The 18,396-nt window shown below is 40.1% G+C and overlaps 1 protein-coding gene across 2 annotated transcripts in view; it reads right to left on the reverse strand.

The window, feature by feature from the left end:
* The window catches only part of pdgfc (platelet derived growth factor c), a 54,813-nt gene that overhangs the window by 26,412 nt on the left and 10,005 nt on the right, over window positions 1–18,396 (reverse strand). The gene's annotated exons all lie outside the window — the stretch shown is intronic.

The raw sequence follows: 18,396 nt of genomic DNA on the forward strand, positions 1-18,396 counted from the left end.
TTTTAACGATCTCGACGCTATGTTTCTGAGCCTTGATCGTGTTACGATCCTTGCTGTCTATGGGAGGGTCAGAGAGCTCTTGAAATGCATCAAAAATATCTTAATTTGTGTTGAAGATGAACAAAGGTCTTACAGGTTTGGAACGACAAAAGGGTGAATAATTAATGACAAATTTTCATTTTTGGGTGAACTATCCCTTTATATAGAACCTTTCAATGGCATAAAAGGTTCTATACATTGTAAAATAGTTATATTAAGAACTCTTCACTGAAAGGTTCTTTGGTAACCCAAAAACCTTCTTTGGTAGTGAAAACCATTTAAGAAGCTTTATTTTTGATAGTGTATATAGGTACAATTTATCAGACTACATTATCTAATTGTTTATCATGTTGCAAAACTCTCCATGTGTGACTGCACTTAATTCCAGCTCATTAAAATTAATCTTCCTGTCAATTAAAATTTTACTTAATGATATGCAGGGCAAATTCAATTTGTATTCACATTCATTATTAAAAAGAACCCATACATTTTGTGCAACCTAGGATTTAGTAACATTCTATATCTAGAACCCCAACAAACCACTTTAAATGGTCCTGATAAGAAACACCACTGCTTCAAACACCAAAGCGCACAAATATAATAATGGTTGACGGTTAATGATCAAATGAAGGTTTGTCATTAGAAACTGAACCTCAGCCTTGACACTAAAACTTCCTTATTTGATTTTTGAATTTTAGGCTTAGTAAGGATTGAAAGAGTTACATGTCTGTGCTTTAAGATGACCTCATCTCTGGGTTAAATAATGTCATATAATGATCAGAGGCTGGCCCCTTGGGTGCATTACCTCAAACATGACTTTTCCTTGACCCATTTCTCTTTTTTTTCCCTTCTTCTCTCTCTCTTGAGGAGAGCACTACGTTGATTAAGGTAGGAAGCTGAGCATGAATAAATAAGGGCTCACAGTGCTACCATTGTGCCTTGTTCACATGTTAGACCTCCGACTGAGTCTGGAGTTTAAATATTAACCTGGACGCGGTAGAAACAAAGACAGCCCAGACATGTATGTGAGCATGTTTGTCTGGACGTAGACAAGTGTCTAAATACAAACAAAAACAGAGAAACAAGAATATATTACTCTTTACCACAAAGTGACACTAAACAACCTTAACCAAATTCTTACGCTCCACAGAATAAAGTAATACGGGCTTGGGATGACACGCAGGTAAATGATGACAGAATCATTAATTTTGGGTAAACTATCCCTCTAATCGAACAACGCACATTTAGGTTTCAATCAAAGAGAAATGCAGTGGGTAAAATATTACGTTTTGATGGTTTGGTGCACTGAAACCAAAGCTCCTACTTCTTTTCGCAGTCCACTCTGATCAGGATCAAATATATTTGGGGTTCAGAAACTGCAGTGTTTCTTCTCACAGAAATGTGTATTACAATCAACCAAGCTCATAAAAACTCTTTTGAAACCTCCTGTTGGAAATGTGGCGTAATAGCACTACATTTCACTCAATTCATATTTCCCAGTTGTCTGGCAGAAGGCCTTGATGTCCGTATTTATTTCACTCTAGAAAGTTAATGCTAGTGCCCGTAACAGCATTTAACAACAAAAAGTGCTAATGTTTCTGATTCCAAGGGACTTGTTCAGGCGTTGTCTGTGTTTTAATCCCCCATATGTCGGGAGCTGACTGCAGCCGGCTGGTGAAACTGTACCCCACGCTAACCCCCACCCCACACCCACCTGTGTGTATGCTGATTTCACCCCCTACTTTTAAGTTGCTCCTACAGTACATCTGCTCATGATTAAAGGGTTTGTGGCAGTAACTACAGGTGCTGTAAATTCCAGTTCTGGCTTTTTCATATTTATTGCTTTAAGGTTTTCAGTTGGGCAGCAAAGAGAAGGAGGGAGAAGAATAGAAAAGGAGTGGGGAGAGACAAGTGAGGGGAACGCAGCATGGGAATGTATCATACCATTAAAAAATAATTTGGCTTCAAAAGCCTCGACTTATTTGGAATGGTACAATCTGCCTCGCAGATGCTCCTTATGGAGACTCACCACAGGAGTCTGATGCTTTAACTCACTGAATTGCTCAGTTCCTGTTGGCCATTTAGCATCACTTAAATGGCAAACCTTTTTTCCAATATATTTGTTTCACAACATTCACAATTTACATTCACAATCTTATTTTCTTTTTCCACTATTATTTTCTTTGTCAAATTCAGAAGCATTATTTAAAAAAAAGAAAAAAGTAAATGCATAAATCAAGGAATTCCATACAGCTGATCCACATCATTTTAGGTGTGTGTGTAACAGAAGATTTTGAATTTAGCAGGCATGTCACATTAACTACTTTTATGTTGCTTTTTGTAATCTGCCAGCACCTGTCACCATTTATTTTCATTGTAAGGAACAGAGCAGTGAACTTTCAGCTAAACTCTCTCTGTGTTCCAAGTAAATCATTCAGTTTTGGGTTGAGTAAACAGTTCCTTTAAATGTGAATTGGATTGGTCACCCCCACAATCCTGACTAATCCTGTACATTTGTCTAATTCTTTTTACAATTATACTGTGGTAAAGAGCATGTTTAAGTAAAGCTTGGCTAAACTAAATCTCTTCAAATGCTGTGTGAGCATTAGGTTGCTGTTGTGTCATTGAGTAACAGAATCCTACAGGCACTTCACCAAGACCCGATTAAGATCCTAACAGGGCACCAAAACCTTCCCTTTCCACAGCTCACAGAATGAGGCTCATCCATTAACACATCCTCTCAGAGAGCTCCATAACATCCACAGATGCTATCGCATGGCCAAATGTCGACATTGAACTAACCCACTTGGTGGGTGGGTGAATATAATGTGTGTACGAATGTCTTTGGGAAGCACTTGCCTGACAGGAAATTTGATTCTGAAGTTAGCATGACTGTTTCCTCTGTCTCTCTCCACAAGCTTTTTCTAATGTCTCACTTCATGTGGTTTATACTGCTGAACGCCTGACTGTGAGCTTAAGCTCGTCACTTTTAAAATGATTATCAGATCAAGTATCATCAGGGCGGTACATTATTTCTTCAACTCCACTTTACTCACGCTTTATGCCAGGTCTAAAATTAACAGCAACAACTGGGAAAATAAAAGCATGTGGAGCTGAGACACTGTAAGTCATGCAGATTCCTACAACCACTATGGTGATCAACTGTTCACCACTGTTCTTTGTAAATTTGTAAATTAATATATATATAACATTGTTATTTGTTAAAATCTCCCTTAAGTCATTCCAAACCTCTATGACTTTCTACTATGAACACAAAAGACATTGTGAAGGTCAATGGAGTCCAAACAAACTTAGTTACAGTTGTCTATGCATATTAATGTAGAAAGGACATTTTACATTACACATGCCAAGTTGAAGGGAGAGAGACCATTGCTATTTAACATTACCTGCTAATCTAAAAACAACGTTGCCTGGGTTTAATGGTTTTGTATGAGAGGAAGATGGAAGAATACAAACGTCCCTATTAAATCTAGCCAACCATACTAGGCCCAAACAAGGCTAAAATATCTTTGTGGCTTTTCTCAAACAAAGTGCGTCTGTTTGTGTGTAAGAAACTAAATTAAACTCTTCCGACACGTCAGCTGCTTGCATACTTGTGTTTGCGGTCCTGGCCACACACACAAAGCTTGCTCATGTTGTATACAGACCACATCCTTTAACAATTTGGTGTGGTCTTCAATTAAGCAAAACACGTGTGCGTGTTATTCTCTAATGGAGGTCTGGTGTACTGCCTGCCTCATGCTTACTTTCACCACAGCGCTCTGTTTACATAGTTAGACATGGCTTTGGTTCTCTGTAACTTACCTCTGACCAGAAGGGCCTTGATTTAGACATGACATCATCTGCGAAATAGCAGAAGACAGTCAGCAATCACACTAATAGGGTATCTATGACAGGTAGCCATTGAGTTTTCTCATAAAATGTAGGCTCAGTTTAACCGCTGCCTTCCTTATAACGGAAAATGTTCCTGTTATTGGTGCTTTTGAACATTTTTGTTTTACTGCCCAATAACATTTTGGATGATTTCAACTTTAGAAACTGGGAGAGGAAATTGTAATAAATATCAAGATCTTTGTTATGCAAAACACGTACTAAAGATTTCTGTCAAGAACAGATGCTTACAAAACACTACCTTGGAAATACCTCAGTTTTGTTTTAACATCATTGCTATACCATGGTTATATCTGAATAATCTTAAAATAATCTGATCCACCTCAAAACAATCTGATAGAGACCTTAAAGGGGACCCATTATGCAAAAATCACTTATAAGCGTTTGAACACAGTTGCACCATTACTGTTTTCTTGCTGTTGCTACTACTACACTAAAGGGGCATTAGGAGTGTTGTGCTTTGGGATGCACAGATGATCATAGGAGTCTCCATAGACTCCCTCCATCTGAGCTGCTGAGGAAACTGTGGTTAAGTTTCATTTTTGAAAGAAATACCCCCCCCCCCCCCCCCAAAAAAAAAACAACAAAAAAAAATCGGTGAGGTCCTATATGATTTTGCCAATCATTTTACATTGGACTGCCTCACAAACGAGGGTAATTTCAATGCTGGATTTTCACAAAAGGATTTCATTTTATAAAAATCATTTTAGTCTGAAAGACTGATCAATACCAATGCTCATGTGCAAACGTCAGCTCCTGATAAAAACCTTCATATTTTGTTTTCCAGAGCCTTTCTGAAAGAGCTTCTTATCACACTATAAGGCTAATGTTTGAAAGGGAAACAGGTTAAATGTAGCTCAAAGGGAATTATTTTTTATTTTATAGGGAATTTAGACAGAATAACTTTTTTTTAAGGCTGATAACCGAGTCAGCCAGTGATTCATTGAACAAGCTATATAACATCAACTCTGCAATGGATATTAAAATTCAAAAATATAGTGAAAACATTAATTAGCACAGTAACAAGATCGGCAGTTTAGGACATTAACATGTAAGAACAAAACACAAGATACTTTTCTCAATTTAAATAAGATTTTATTGGTTAAATCTAAAAAAATATAAACTAATCTAAAACATATTACATATGCTTATGCACTCACACATTCACACAAGTTGCAGGAAAAGAGAAAGTGAGTGAAGAGTTTAAGAGCAAAAATGTGAAATCCCAAGTTTATAGCATTATGTGCAATAGCATAGACCTGAACAACCATGAATCATTTACTTAACCCTCGCACTGAGTTCCTCAACATGGTTAAAATTTATATTAAATGCACCAGTTCTAGAATCTGGAGGTACGCGAGTTGCTTATTTAGGGGATTCCCTTGTTGCTGTTATTGCAGAAAGGGGTTTCAACTTAACTCAGAACATAAAACTCTCAATGGAAAGGAAAATAACTAAAGTAAAGGAATAAAAGAATGTAATGAGTCAAGATAGTTTTTCTTCTCATCGTGATTATGTAGCAGCAGGCGTGCAGGCCGAAGAACGCAGAAAGAGCGCTCAAAGAATGCAAAAAAGGATGGCAAAAAGCAAAGAAAGATAAAAAAGCCCTAAGGCAAAATCTAATTTGGTGACCTAAGTTTTTAAACTATGCTGTTGGACACATCCCAAAAGTAGTCTTGACCAATTAGACATTGTCTTAGCTCAGGGTGTTGCTATTTTTCTCAATAGTCATTCAAAAGACGAACACAATGAGTGATTAGGAAATGATAGTCAAATTTGTGGGTTACATACATGATATGGAGTTATGTATAGAAATGATAGCTGATGATAAATAAATAATTTAGGTGCATTTAAAGGCAGCTCTGCCATTCTGTGAACTTGCTGCATCTAATACTGGCTAGTATTAGATGTCAACCTACATTTTGTGAAACTGCAAAGAAAAAAAATCTAAAAATATAACTAATTAAAAAAGAAAAGATAAATAAACAAATTTTGGTCTGTTTTGAAATGTTGCTTAGTGAATGTGAACCAGACCAAGAAGTTCAACATTGTGCAATTTAGTCCCCATTTTGGAACAAAAACAAAATTCTGAAAATAGCTTTAGTACCCAGTAGTTGTACTATTCCATAAAAGATCGAGCTAATTAAGGGCTATGTGTCAGCTTCTGACTTCTCACCACACAAACCAGCTCATGCTAAGTCGGAAACCCATTCTCATCAGGGTGGGTGGCCACATTAACGTCTCGAAACCCCTCTAATCTCATACTGACCTGCCGGAGTAAAAATGTTCTGAGGATAAACTTTCATATAATAGCAGAAATCGCTGGCAAGAGACGACACACCAGCTGCTACAACAGACAAATTCCAAGTCTGCTGGTACTAAGAGCAAATGCTCACATTTCCACTGAATCTTTACCTCACCCTCTCTTAAACACACGGATAGGCACATCTGTATCTGACCCAACACAAGACATCTTCTCTTAAAAGGCTTCTTTTCTGCTACAGTTGTGCTGGTTCTCTTGTGGAGGGCTCTTTGTAATCCCATCCGTGATTTTGGGTGCTGCATGTATGTGTGTGTGTGTGTGTGTGTGTGTCAGAGAGAGACAGAGCTCTCACAAGCTTTACTGCAGTAATGCAGCTCTCCACACAGTTCATCTCAAAACACATTTTAAATTCACTTTGATATTGGAAGAGCTACTGTATAGGGCCCTATTATCCATTTCTTGTTGTACTCCATCTAGCTGTCTTTGAAAACAAGAATGTTTCATGTGAGCCTGATTCTGCCTGGTGGACAATAATTACACAGGGCTTCCTTAAAAGAACAGTTCGCAGGAAAAAACAAAAACTCTGTCATCATTTACTCACCCCCATGTAATTTGTGAATTTTTCTCTTGTGGAACAAAGATATTTTGAGAACTGTCTGATTTTTGTTCATACAATGCAAGTAAATGTTAACCTCAAATCCATTCTTCAGAATACCTTATTTTGTGTCCCTTCAGAAGAAAGTTATAGGTTTGGAATGACATTAGGGTGAGTAAATGAAATAATTGTCATCCCTTTAAATGTGCTCACCCCTAATGCTAAAGAAACACAAATTACATAATAGAAATTATGGCTAGGCTAGACATTCTGATAATATATACAGTAACTGATATAATCTCCAATCTACAGTGAGAATAATTTTTCAACCAAATAAAAATGTTTAACCGGATTTGGAAAAAAAAATAAACAGATGGCATAAGGGAATGACAGAAATTTTGCAGTGTTTTCGTGTTTTTTTAGAAATAGAAATGAGCATAACAACAGTAGTACAGTGGGAGTCTGAACTATAATATGACAAAACATAAGTATTTATCAGGTAAACAGCCAAGATACAGATCTGTGCTTTTGATGCCTCACTTACTGTTTAGTAACAGCACACATTAAGTCATGCAATGCCCAGCTGTTGGTGTATAAGCTACTGACTTGTTTAACATATCAGATATGGAGCCAAAGAAAATATATGCATTCCTAGGCAGATAAACAAATAAACAGTTACATCCCCAGTGGTGGAAATGCACCATTGCTCTTAAATACCCAAACTATTACTAAAAACAGCCATCAAAATACGCATCCCATTTCATGAGTAAGGATCAGTCACTCTGCTAATAGCATTTCACAATCCAACTCTACTAAAGGCTAAACATACACTAAGACACACATGTAGACACATATAGTGTTCACATTCACTGACTCCTGCCTGCTCAAGCATGCATGCATACCATGGGAAGATGGTCCAGACATTTACAATGAACCAGCTGAACTTGACTTGATGGATGGAAGCTACAAAGCACATTTGAGGAGTGATTTTCTTTAAACTGCAGCTGATATTTCCACTGCATAGATACGAACTGCAACAATACATTTGAAATATGTCTGCACTACGGCTATAAAGCAAACTTATGTAAATTGTAATGTAAAAGCCCATAAAACATTCCTTAATGTGTACAATGGACACCAGGCAAATGATTTAAGACTGATTACATAGCTAAGGACAGAATAATAAAAGCTTGGATTTGCTTTTTACTTTAATGTTTTCCTGAATCTGCTGTTTCAGAATAACGGATAAAGGGATTTAAATAAATAAATAAGCTAAACACTGTGTCTGATTGCATTTTAACAGCCTTCACACACCATTAAGCATAAGAGTGCCTTGATCTGTCAGACGCTTGCTGTTAGTGGTGACGGATAACAAAACAAATGCTCAGTCATGTGTGACTGATAGATTCCCAAAACAGCCAATTAAACTGTAAAAACATCAGGATAGCAAAAGACAAGACATAAGGAAAAATGCTAATTCATCAATTTGGATTCCAACACTTAGGAAAAAAAAATTAGGTTGTGGTCACAAGTATGTTTTTTTTTTTTTCATTTATTCACTCTTCTTTGTGATTAAAAAGCTATGCCTTTTATGGGTGATTTATACAATGATAGAACACCAATCGTATGAACCAGTGATTTTATTTATAATCTGCTTTATTTATAAGTTGCTTTGAGTTTTTTTTTTTTGTCAAAATAAAAAATTAAATAAGATAAATAAATAAAAATGTACCTAAATAACTTATCAGCCAAACTCCTTTGACCTAAAATACTTACTTGTTGTGTTGGTTAACGGTCTCATGATAAATAGTTCATCTTTTCTTTTTTTCATCACGCTAATATTTGTCTGTTTCTCTCTTATTCCGAGGTCACCGTAGCCACCAGATCCAGTCTGTATCCAGATCAGAGGGTCACTGCAGTCACCCGGATCCAGTACGTATCCAGACCAGATGGTGGATCAGCACCTAGAAAGGACCGCTACATCCCTGAAAGACAGCGGAGACCAGGACAACTAGAGCCCCAGATACAGATCCCCTGTAAAGACCTTGTCTCAGACGACCACCAGGACAAGACCACAGGAAACTGTCTGACAATCTGACTTCGCTGCGGCCTGGAATTGAACTGCTGGTTTCGTCTGGTCAGAGGAGAACTGGCCCCCCAACTGAGCCTGGTTTCTCCCAAGGTTTTTTTCTCCATTCTGTCACCGATGGAGTTTTGGTTCCTTGCCGCTGTCGCCTCTGGCTTGCTTAGTTGCGATAACTTCATCTACAGCGATATCATTGACTTATATATCATTGCACAGACACTATTTAAATTGAACAGATATGACATAACTGAATTCAATGATGAACTGCCTTTAACTGTCATTTTGCATTATTGACACACTTTTTTCCTAATGAATGTTGTTCAGTTGCTTTGACACAATGTATTTTGTTTAAAGCCCTATATAAATAAAGGTGACTTGACTTTTTATAGATCCGTTTTGTTGCATTTATATGATTCTAAAATATCAAACTAGAAAGTTTTTAGAAATTAAATTAATATGTAACTTGTCATCAACTCATTAACTGCCTGCAGTTCCTCCACACAAACTCTTCTGGAAAACCCTACAGAGAAGAGCAGAACATGTGTTGCTTTAAATGTTTTGGTAGGGCTGGGCGATAAATTGATTTAATTGATTAAATCGAATGTGTAGTTTACATCGGTTTGTTTGAATGTAAATCTGTTTTCTTTTTAACATCCACCGATGCTCCACTCAGGGCTCCCGTAGTTCCGAATGGGCTCAACCCTCCAAACACGTTTGCTGTAGAGACATGCTGCTGAGCAGAGTATGTGAGCGGAGTGGTTTGATTTTGACTTGAGCGAGGAGTGGATTTATTTATTTTTTTAAGTTGGAGCATTGTGGTTTTCACTCACTCCAAGAGCGCTCCATCACAAGTACAATTCATGCCAACGGCCCGTAATATAACTGCATATTCAGCAAGAATTCACATGTTAAACATATTTAGCTATAGCTTGATACAGATGGATCTCTCAGATCAGATGATAATAATGACAGCAACAGCCGAGCGGGAAGTTATAGGCTAGTTCTCAAGGAGTTTGTCTGTTCCATTTTCCGAATATTTTCGGGTTAAAGCATGATTTAAACAGATACAGCACATTCATACACATTCGCTTTCGCAATAATGCATTCAAACAAATGTAATCTTACAGTGCTACTTCATCATCAGTATCTGATTTTGAATGATTTTGAAATCTGTAAGAAATGCATCGATCTGCAGATAAAATAACGGCTGAAAATGTACTGTTATTTTCCATCACAAACAGAATTTGCACAACAGAAAGCAGCAATTATACATTTAATGCTGACAAATGTTATTAGTTTGGCATTTGGTAGGGAAAAAAAAGTTTACACAATAGCCTAAGCCACTTTGAAACTCTCCTGTTATTTTATTTATTTATTTATTATTTTTAGAGACTACATTATGAACGTAACATTTCAAACATACTGAAATACTTTAGTCACGGAGTGAAGGCGGAGCGGTATTTCTGGTATCAGTGAGCGTGGAGCGGAGTGATTATGCTCTGAGTGCGGAGGGGAAATTGTTGCCACTCCACTCACATACTCTACTGCTAAATGAGAGAGATGTTTCAACCTACAAAATGAAGACGACCGCGGCAGCACAAGCACAGCATATCCACCAAAAATCAACCTGCAGCAATGCTCGTTGGACGGCTTGCCAAAGCTTTACTGTTGTGGCTCGCATGGCAGTAAATAATATGATGATATGATCATGCAGTCAATACAGATATTTAATAAAAACAACCAGGGCTATAACATAACCCATTAATAAACTCACGCCAGGTCTACACCGGACACGAGCGGCGCATCTGCTCTATTTACAAATAATTTCTATAAGACAAAAAACTTAAAAATAACCTATACCAGCAGCATAACGAGATGGAAATATAGACTAGAAAATATATTTACACTTGCTCTGTCCTACGTTCATGACACTCACTGCGGAGTTGCAAGTTTTAATCTTAACAGCACTTAATGCCGAGTGGATGGTTAGATGCATGATGGGCTAGTATTAAAAAACAAGAAATAAAATAAAATAAAATAAAGGTCTTTCCAGCATTAGGGTAATAACGTAACTGCTTTTTTTTTTTTTTTTATCATCTCGTCTCAGTTATAAATTTGACTAGTAAATGATAAAGAACGATATTAAAAATTGTTTTTAACAATTTCTTTGTCATTTGAATATTGATTTTAAGTAGGGGGTGGGGGGCAAAATAATCTATTTAAATCATAAATCGTATCTTTTTTGAAAAAAAAAATAATTTTTTAGGCCATATCACCCAGCCCTATGTTTTGGCATATAATGGTTACTATTAAATCAAGAATGACTGGTCTGATGCATTACTCACTGATAAATACCTCACAACACTTAAGTGTCACTTTAGTCAATAATTGCTAAAATCAAACTCAGACCTTTGCAAAAGTTACTTTTAGCTTCTTTATATAAAACTATGTATTTTTGCCAAGAAATTGGCTTTTATTCAAATCTTCATTCTATACATACAAGCCCAGGTGTGTTTTAATCGTTTGCATTACAAAGCAGCAATCCAGATCATCCAATGATTGCTCTAAATCTCCATTTAATCCCATCTTGATGGTGGTTATCCATCTCAATCAAGTAAAAAGGGCCATGAATTGAAGGCAGATGATGTGCACTTTTTAAATAACTGTGTAAAAGTTTTTTTCTTCTTCATAATGCCCTTATTTCTCAAAAGCAACCTGCATGTCTGGATCGAAACATAAAATCACACCAAATCATCCATGATGAAATATATAAAAAAATACCTTATAGAAGATTTCAGCACAAAGCTGCACCTGGTTTCTGCAAGTATGGACACATAAACCAGGTGTTTTAGTTATCAGGTGAGCACAGATGCATTGCAGGAGAATGGATTCACACAACTTTGCCAAATTATCTGAAAGAAGTCACTTTAACAGTTAAATTCCATACCTGCCACATGTGTGGGAACAGATATGGTCCCTAGAATTGGTGACTGATGTAATGTAAAACATGCACACGCACTCAGCGTGGCACAGAGATGAATGAGAGCTGTGCCTGGCATCTCATTAGCCAGTGGGGCTTCCGGCTTGAATTAGTGCTGTCATTCCAAGGAGTTAATGAGAGGCTTCTGAACAGATGTCCGATGCAAGGCGGGTGAGACAATTTCACCTTTGGTGCTTTAAACTTGATGTATCCCACCTTTTTTCACCTCAGTCATTCTGACACCATTTTGATCACCCACCTCCCCATTAGCCATGAAATATATGCACACACCAAGATACAGAGATAGGAGGTAAAAAATAAAAAGCATAGTCTGTTATAACAGAAGGAAAATATAAAAAGTATAGTCTATTATAAATACACATCGAATAACCCTTAGTGTTTGATTCAGTGGATAAACTCATGGAATAATTTATTAATTTTTTTGTTAGTATCAGCATGCATTTTACTTATCAGTGCTGCGGTAATACTGTGTCACAAGCCAATGGGAATTTAACAGCCCAATAGGGATTGAACACTAAATTAATGGGCTTCTAAATGCATAATCAGCATCCTTCATCCGGTGGGACTGATTATGTAGCACTATCAAAGACAGCAAGCAGAGAAAGTTCAGAGTCATTCAAAACCACTAAAAAGTCAGCGTAGACTCCTGCATGCGTGAAGGAATAAGACTTACGGCACTATAAAGCCGATACGATAAAAGATTCAGTGGCAGTCCAAGAGAATCTTCCTGAATCTGGCCTTGCATTCACACAGCTATAAATCACAACTGGAGTCCATCTTAGCTGACAACCAGGCTGCTGCTGCTCAGTCTGTAGGCTGGGAAATAGATCTCGAGTCTCCAGGGAGAACCAACGTGCCACGCCTGACACCAGCATCTGTGTAAGAGTGTGTCCGGAGAACCTATTTGTGCACCGGCAAAAAGCCAGACATTCTCCAAATACTATGTGCGATTGAGTTACACACACTAGGGTGTGCGACTGGCACACTGTCGTATATCAAATCTCAGCATGTGCAAGTAAACATAAAGCAATCTGTTCTGGCATGGGGACACTGGTGCTCAGCCAGCGAGTACCGCGACAGGTGTGCTGCTACTTTTTTTCCCCTTGATTTCAAATAACATATCTACCATATTTCACCAGTCAGCATCGTACCGCGGACAGAATAACGATGAAGCTGTTGGAAGCCACATTCTAACACATCTGATTACAGTTTCAGAGAAATCAGAGTTCTGCATGAGCAATTACTAACCAAATACACTGTATTAATCAGACGATGTTTAAAAAAAACTAAACAAAAATAAAACAAAACAAAAAAACTTTAAAAGGCATAGCTGGCCAAAAATGAAAAGGTTTTGCCATTCACTTTACTTCATATTATTCAACATTTTTCTTGTCCGTGGTAGACAAAAGGAGTTATTCAGGTGAATATTTTCCACAGTGAAAGAGAAAATAACTGTGATGGTCTTGGCTGCTTTGGGAAAAGGACAGGGCCTACTAGGGGGCTTCAGCAAACTTAAAAGAAACTTTAAATGATTTAAAACAAGACAAGCATTAAAACAAGACTGAAAACTAAAAAGAAGAAGAAAAAAAAAAATCCATTTACCAAGTTTTTGTTTTGTTTTTGAAAACTTTTAAATGTGAAGTAACCTATTTTTAAGTGTGATTTCTTGACCTGGAAAAGTTACCAAAAATATTACATAAGAAATGATCAGTTAAAACTTTAATCATTATTCAGTTAATCATGGAAAGTGTTAGTGTTTGTGCATTTAAAAAAACAAAAAACAAATCCAATGCAATGAAATGCAATGAAAACATTCAATTTTTTTTTTATTATTAAAACCATTAGGTATAGGGGTCTGTTTAAGGTAAGGCTTTATGACGAGGTTTACGAATTCTTACAATCTTGTATGAATTCTTACGATCTCTCATGACACCAAGTTGGACAGAGACTTATAGAGGAAACATAAATAATAGAAAGAAGATGGGTGGGGTGGGTGGTATCGAAAACTACTGTAGACTTGAACTTTGGTCGCCTGCACAACTGTGCAAAATATTGGACAACATACACTACCCACCAGGTGACATCTCTGATAGCCTTGCATAATCCAAATGTTTCTGTCAGTCATGCCATTTCTCTAAACATGGAAATGAAAATTTATAGTTTGGCCTCAGTGAATCCTCAGTGGCCACGGGATATTTTTCACACCATTCAAAGTGGAGGACTGAGCATTCTCAACCTCTCGTGTAAAAACAGTAGCTGAGGGTCAGCAGAGACCTTCTGAGAAATGCTGACTGAGGTCATGTCACCACAGTGGTGTGGTGTTGACAGCAAAATATTTCCTCAATTCAAAGCCACGACACAAACACGCCAGTCATAATGGCATGTTGTTTGGCTAATAGAGTGTGTCTTGGTGTGTGGGCTGGTGATCATCCAGTGATCTACTTCCCAAGTCATAAACATGATGTAATGAGTCAATTTCAGACTCATGTCTCAAACAGGCTAGTTAGCCAAGCTAACATGACTGAATATTGGTAAAACTCTACAAAAGACTATGGACTTGCCACTTCAGTAATAATTACCGTATTTTTCGGACTATAAGTCGCACCTGAGTATAAGTCGCATCAGTCCAAAAATACGCCATGACGAGGAAAAAAAACATATATAAGTCGCACTGGACTATAAGTTGCATTTATTTAGAACCAAGAGCCAAGAGAAAACGTCTCAGGTTACGACTGTAACCTATGTTCCTTGAGAACAGGGAACGAGACACTACGTCAGAATGACGCTTTGGGGGGAACGCCTCAGGCGTGACAGGTGTCTGAAATCACTATCAAATCACGGCAATCATAATGACCGGCGACAGCCCGTGAATCATTAACGTGAATGATTAACGTGCGACCTGCAAGTATAAAAGGGAGCCTTGCAAACATGACAAACATCCTATCGTCTGAAGGGACTGTTGCAGGCAGGCCCCGAGGCATGGCAGGAAGACGTAGTGTCTCGTTCCCTGTTCTCAGGGAACATAGGTTACAGTCGTAACCTGAGACGTTCCCTTTCGAAAGGGAACTCTACACTACGTCAGAATGACGCTTTGGGGAACGATATACCAACGCCACCATGCTAAGGGGAGTGCCTGCCAAGCGGCAGTGACAACTGACAGAACTAGCAAATTCAAATGAAACGCTAGAACCACTCACCCTCAGGTCACACTGGGCTGTCAGTGACAGCACTCCCTACGGTCATAGCCCAAGCTATATGATACCACAGAAAAACCTCCATAAACATAGTTTTAGTGAAAGGTCTACCTGGGCCTGCTCAAGGGCCTAGGACCACACTTCAACTTCTTAGAAGGGGTCCCTTCTAGGGAATGTGGCTAGGGAACCTGAGGGAACCCCAGCCAGTCACTATTCAGGGGAACGTGCCACCTGAAATGCCACCAGGCAGGCCTGACCTGGTGTCACCATACAAGACACTATAGTCTGGCCACTTCCTGTCTGTCCGAAGACAAAGCCTCTGGACACTTGCCTTTAGGAAGGCATCCAACCCGAGGGACTGCGAAGCAGGCAGTGAACCACTCGGACCGGATCTCAGAGACGGGATATCCTGGAGAGTATGACTCAGCATAGTGCATTACAACCCTTGCCAGCGAGGGGAGTTTCTCTACTCGATCCACGGATCAACCCAGTGTTTGTGTTTCAAAACACTAAGGAGGCCTGTGAGGGCCTAAGGACTGATCTAACTGGGAGGCCTCATGAGAGGCCTACGACCGACTGATCAGACTCAGGAGACCACATACTCATACTGACCCTCAGTGAGGGGAGCATTAGATCTACCTGGTAGGCAACCAGGCTGTAGCAAGATAAAGAGGTTCCAGGAGGGAACCCGTAGCAGAGAATAAAAACTTGAGTCGAGCCAGGGCGCAAGCTCACCTTTGGTAGCTGCCTGATAAGGTCTGCTAAACTGAAAGTAAGCGGCCACTAGCTTACAAAACCCAGCACCACTGTGAAACTACTCAGGGAGACCTGGAGAGGCCTACTACCTGACAACCACAGTATGTGGGAGCTCACCATCAGAGAGGCCTGGTGCAGCCTACTATCTGATAACCATAAAACGTGAGAGCTCACTTTCAGAGAGGCCTGGAGAGGCCTACTACCTGAAAAACCATGCTCAGTGGAACACACAGTAAGTGGGAGCTAACCTTCCAAGGAGGCCTGGAGAGGCCTACTACATGATAACCACAGTATGTGGGAGCTCAACTTCAGGGAGGCCTAGTGAGGCCTACTACCTGATAACCACAGCGCATGGGAGTTCACTTACAGAGAGGCCTGGAGAGGCCTACTACATGACAACCACAAAACCTGGGAGCTCAACTTAAGGGAGGCCTAGTGAAGCCTACCACAGTACATAGGAGTTCGCTTACAGAGAGGCCTAGAGAGGCCTACTACCCATTACCAGAAAACCCACATTAAGTGGAAACTCAAAGTATGTTGGAACTCAACTCCAGGGAGGCCTGGTGAGGCCTACTACCAGAGAACCATGACATGAAGGAGCTTACTTTCAGGGAGGCCTGGAGAGGCCTACTACCTGAAAACCACAGCTGACAGTGGGCCAGACTGGCAGTCCAGTTGACTGTCTATGGGGCTTTGCCTTCAGGGAGGCCTTATGAGGCCTACTACCTGATAGTTCAACCTCAGGGCCACTTAGTACCACAGTATGAGGGATTCAGCCCTCAGGGAGGCCTAGTAAAGCCTACTACCTGATCTCCACAAAAAATGTGGGAGCCCATCTTCAGGGAGGCCTGAAGAGGCCTACTTCCTGAAACGGTCTAATCAGCTGGATGTGTACTGCTGCTGGGGACTCGCCTAACAGGGAGGCCCGGTCGAGCCTACTAGCTGATAGCGAGTCTTTCTGCTACTTTAATGAACACTGCTGGAACCATACTAATAAAAAACTTTCCTAAAGTTTTGACCTAGTGTATGCTCCACAATGTTGTGACCCACCTCCGAGGAGGCCTGTTAAGACCTACTACTCGGTAGTGAGTCTTCTGCCCAAACTACCAGGGCCAACCACCAAAGGTGAGCTGGCCTAGGAGCCCTATCTTAGGGGTTACCCAGTCAAGGAGGCCTGCTGGGGCCTACTACCTAACTGTGCAGCCTTCAAGGCAGAAAAACTGTTACTACAGCGCTTACAGCATCCTGGTACCTAATCACATTGCCAAAGGCAGTGTACTCAGCAAAAAGCAATACCCTCATAGCAGGGGAGTACAACATACGCCACTCTGCCTAGTGGAGGCCCCATTTTAAGGGCCTACCTACTAAATGCAAGGGCATCAGCTCATGGCAATGCTCTGGCTTCAAGGGAGCGGAGTTCAAATACCGGAAAGAAATGTAGTTAGAACTCCCTGCTCAACCGGAGCCATCATGGTGTGAGGTAGATAATACAGAGCTGAGAATGGATTACTCAAAACTACCCTGCGTTAGCGGGGGAGTAACACCATATGCCCCTGAAATGTTAGACAGGGAGCGGGCCTGCAAGTGGCTCCAAAGGGTGACAGGGATTTGTCCTGTGCCCAGCCTGGGGGAGCGGAGCTTGCTTGCAAGCCAACCAACTTTCACCCATCGTCCGAGCGGTTCAGCTCAACGGGCTGAGTGGAGCCAGCTCTAGAGGCCTAAAAACAAGTAGCTCTGTTCGGCAGGGTCTGGCAAACTATCACATCGCAGAGCGAAAGACAGCCTGACCCGCCTGAAGGATCATACCTCAACTACCACCCTGCATTACTCTATCACCCCTGAATGCAGTGAAAGGGGCGGGCTTTGGCCAACAACTCCCATTTAAGGGAGGAGGCTGAAATCTCGGGGAGGAAGCCTACACATAATAAAATGCGGCAGCTATACTTAGCAAAACGCCTCCAACATCCCAAACATAGCCTAGGCCAGCTACAGAGGCGGCCCGGGTTAGGGCCGACCTACAAGCATAGATCTACCTGAGGGCTCGGAGGAGCCACAGCCTACTTGATTGAGAGGCTGTGAAACACTCAACCTACTGCCAGGGGAGCGAAGTACTCAGGATACCAATGTCACAAACCGAAAGGTAGGACATAAGATCTATCTGAAGCGCCAGCGTCAGTCTAAACCTAAAGTAAAAAAGTTTTTTTTTTTTTTAGGAAGACCAACTACTCTACCCCTAGGCGGCTTAAAGCCCTGAGGCTAACATAGAAATGAGTGGTGGCCCACCACGCATAAAAATGTCATGACAGGAAGGCCATCACCTACTCACACGGGAGTCAAATCTTTTTTTTTTTGAGCTTCTCCCTAAATCGTTCTAGCCACAAGCTGGGGGGGGCTTCAGGGCCCTGAAGTTCCAATACCTTACCTCATTGCTCCTCTAAGAATGACTCCCTAGGTCTATACAGGGAACAAGGTCTGTAGAGAAATACAAATCAGTGTTAGTATACACACAGAAATTATATTAAAAACCAACCAGTTCACCTGCGGCGTGCA

This window comes from Carassius carassius, chromosome 29 (genome assembly GCF_963082965.1).
Source record: "Carassius carassius chromosome 29, fCarCar2.1, whole genome shotgun sequence".
In the NCBI taxonomy this organism is placed as follows: Eukaryota; Metazoa; Chordata; class Actinopteri; order Cypriniformes; family Cyprinidae; genus Carassius; species Carassius carassius.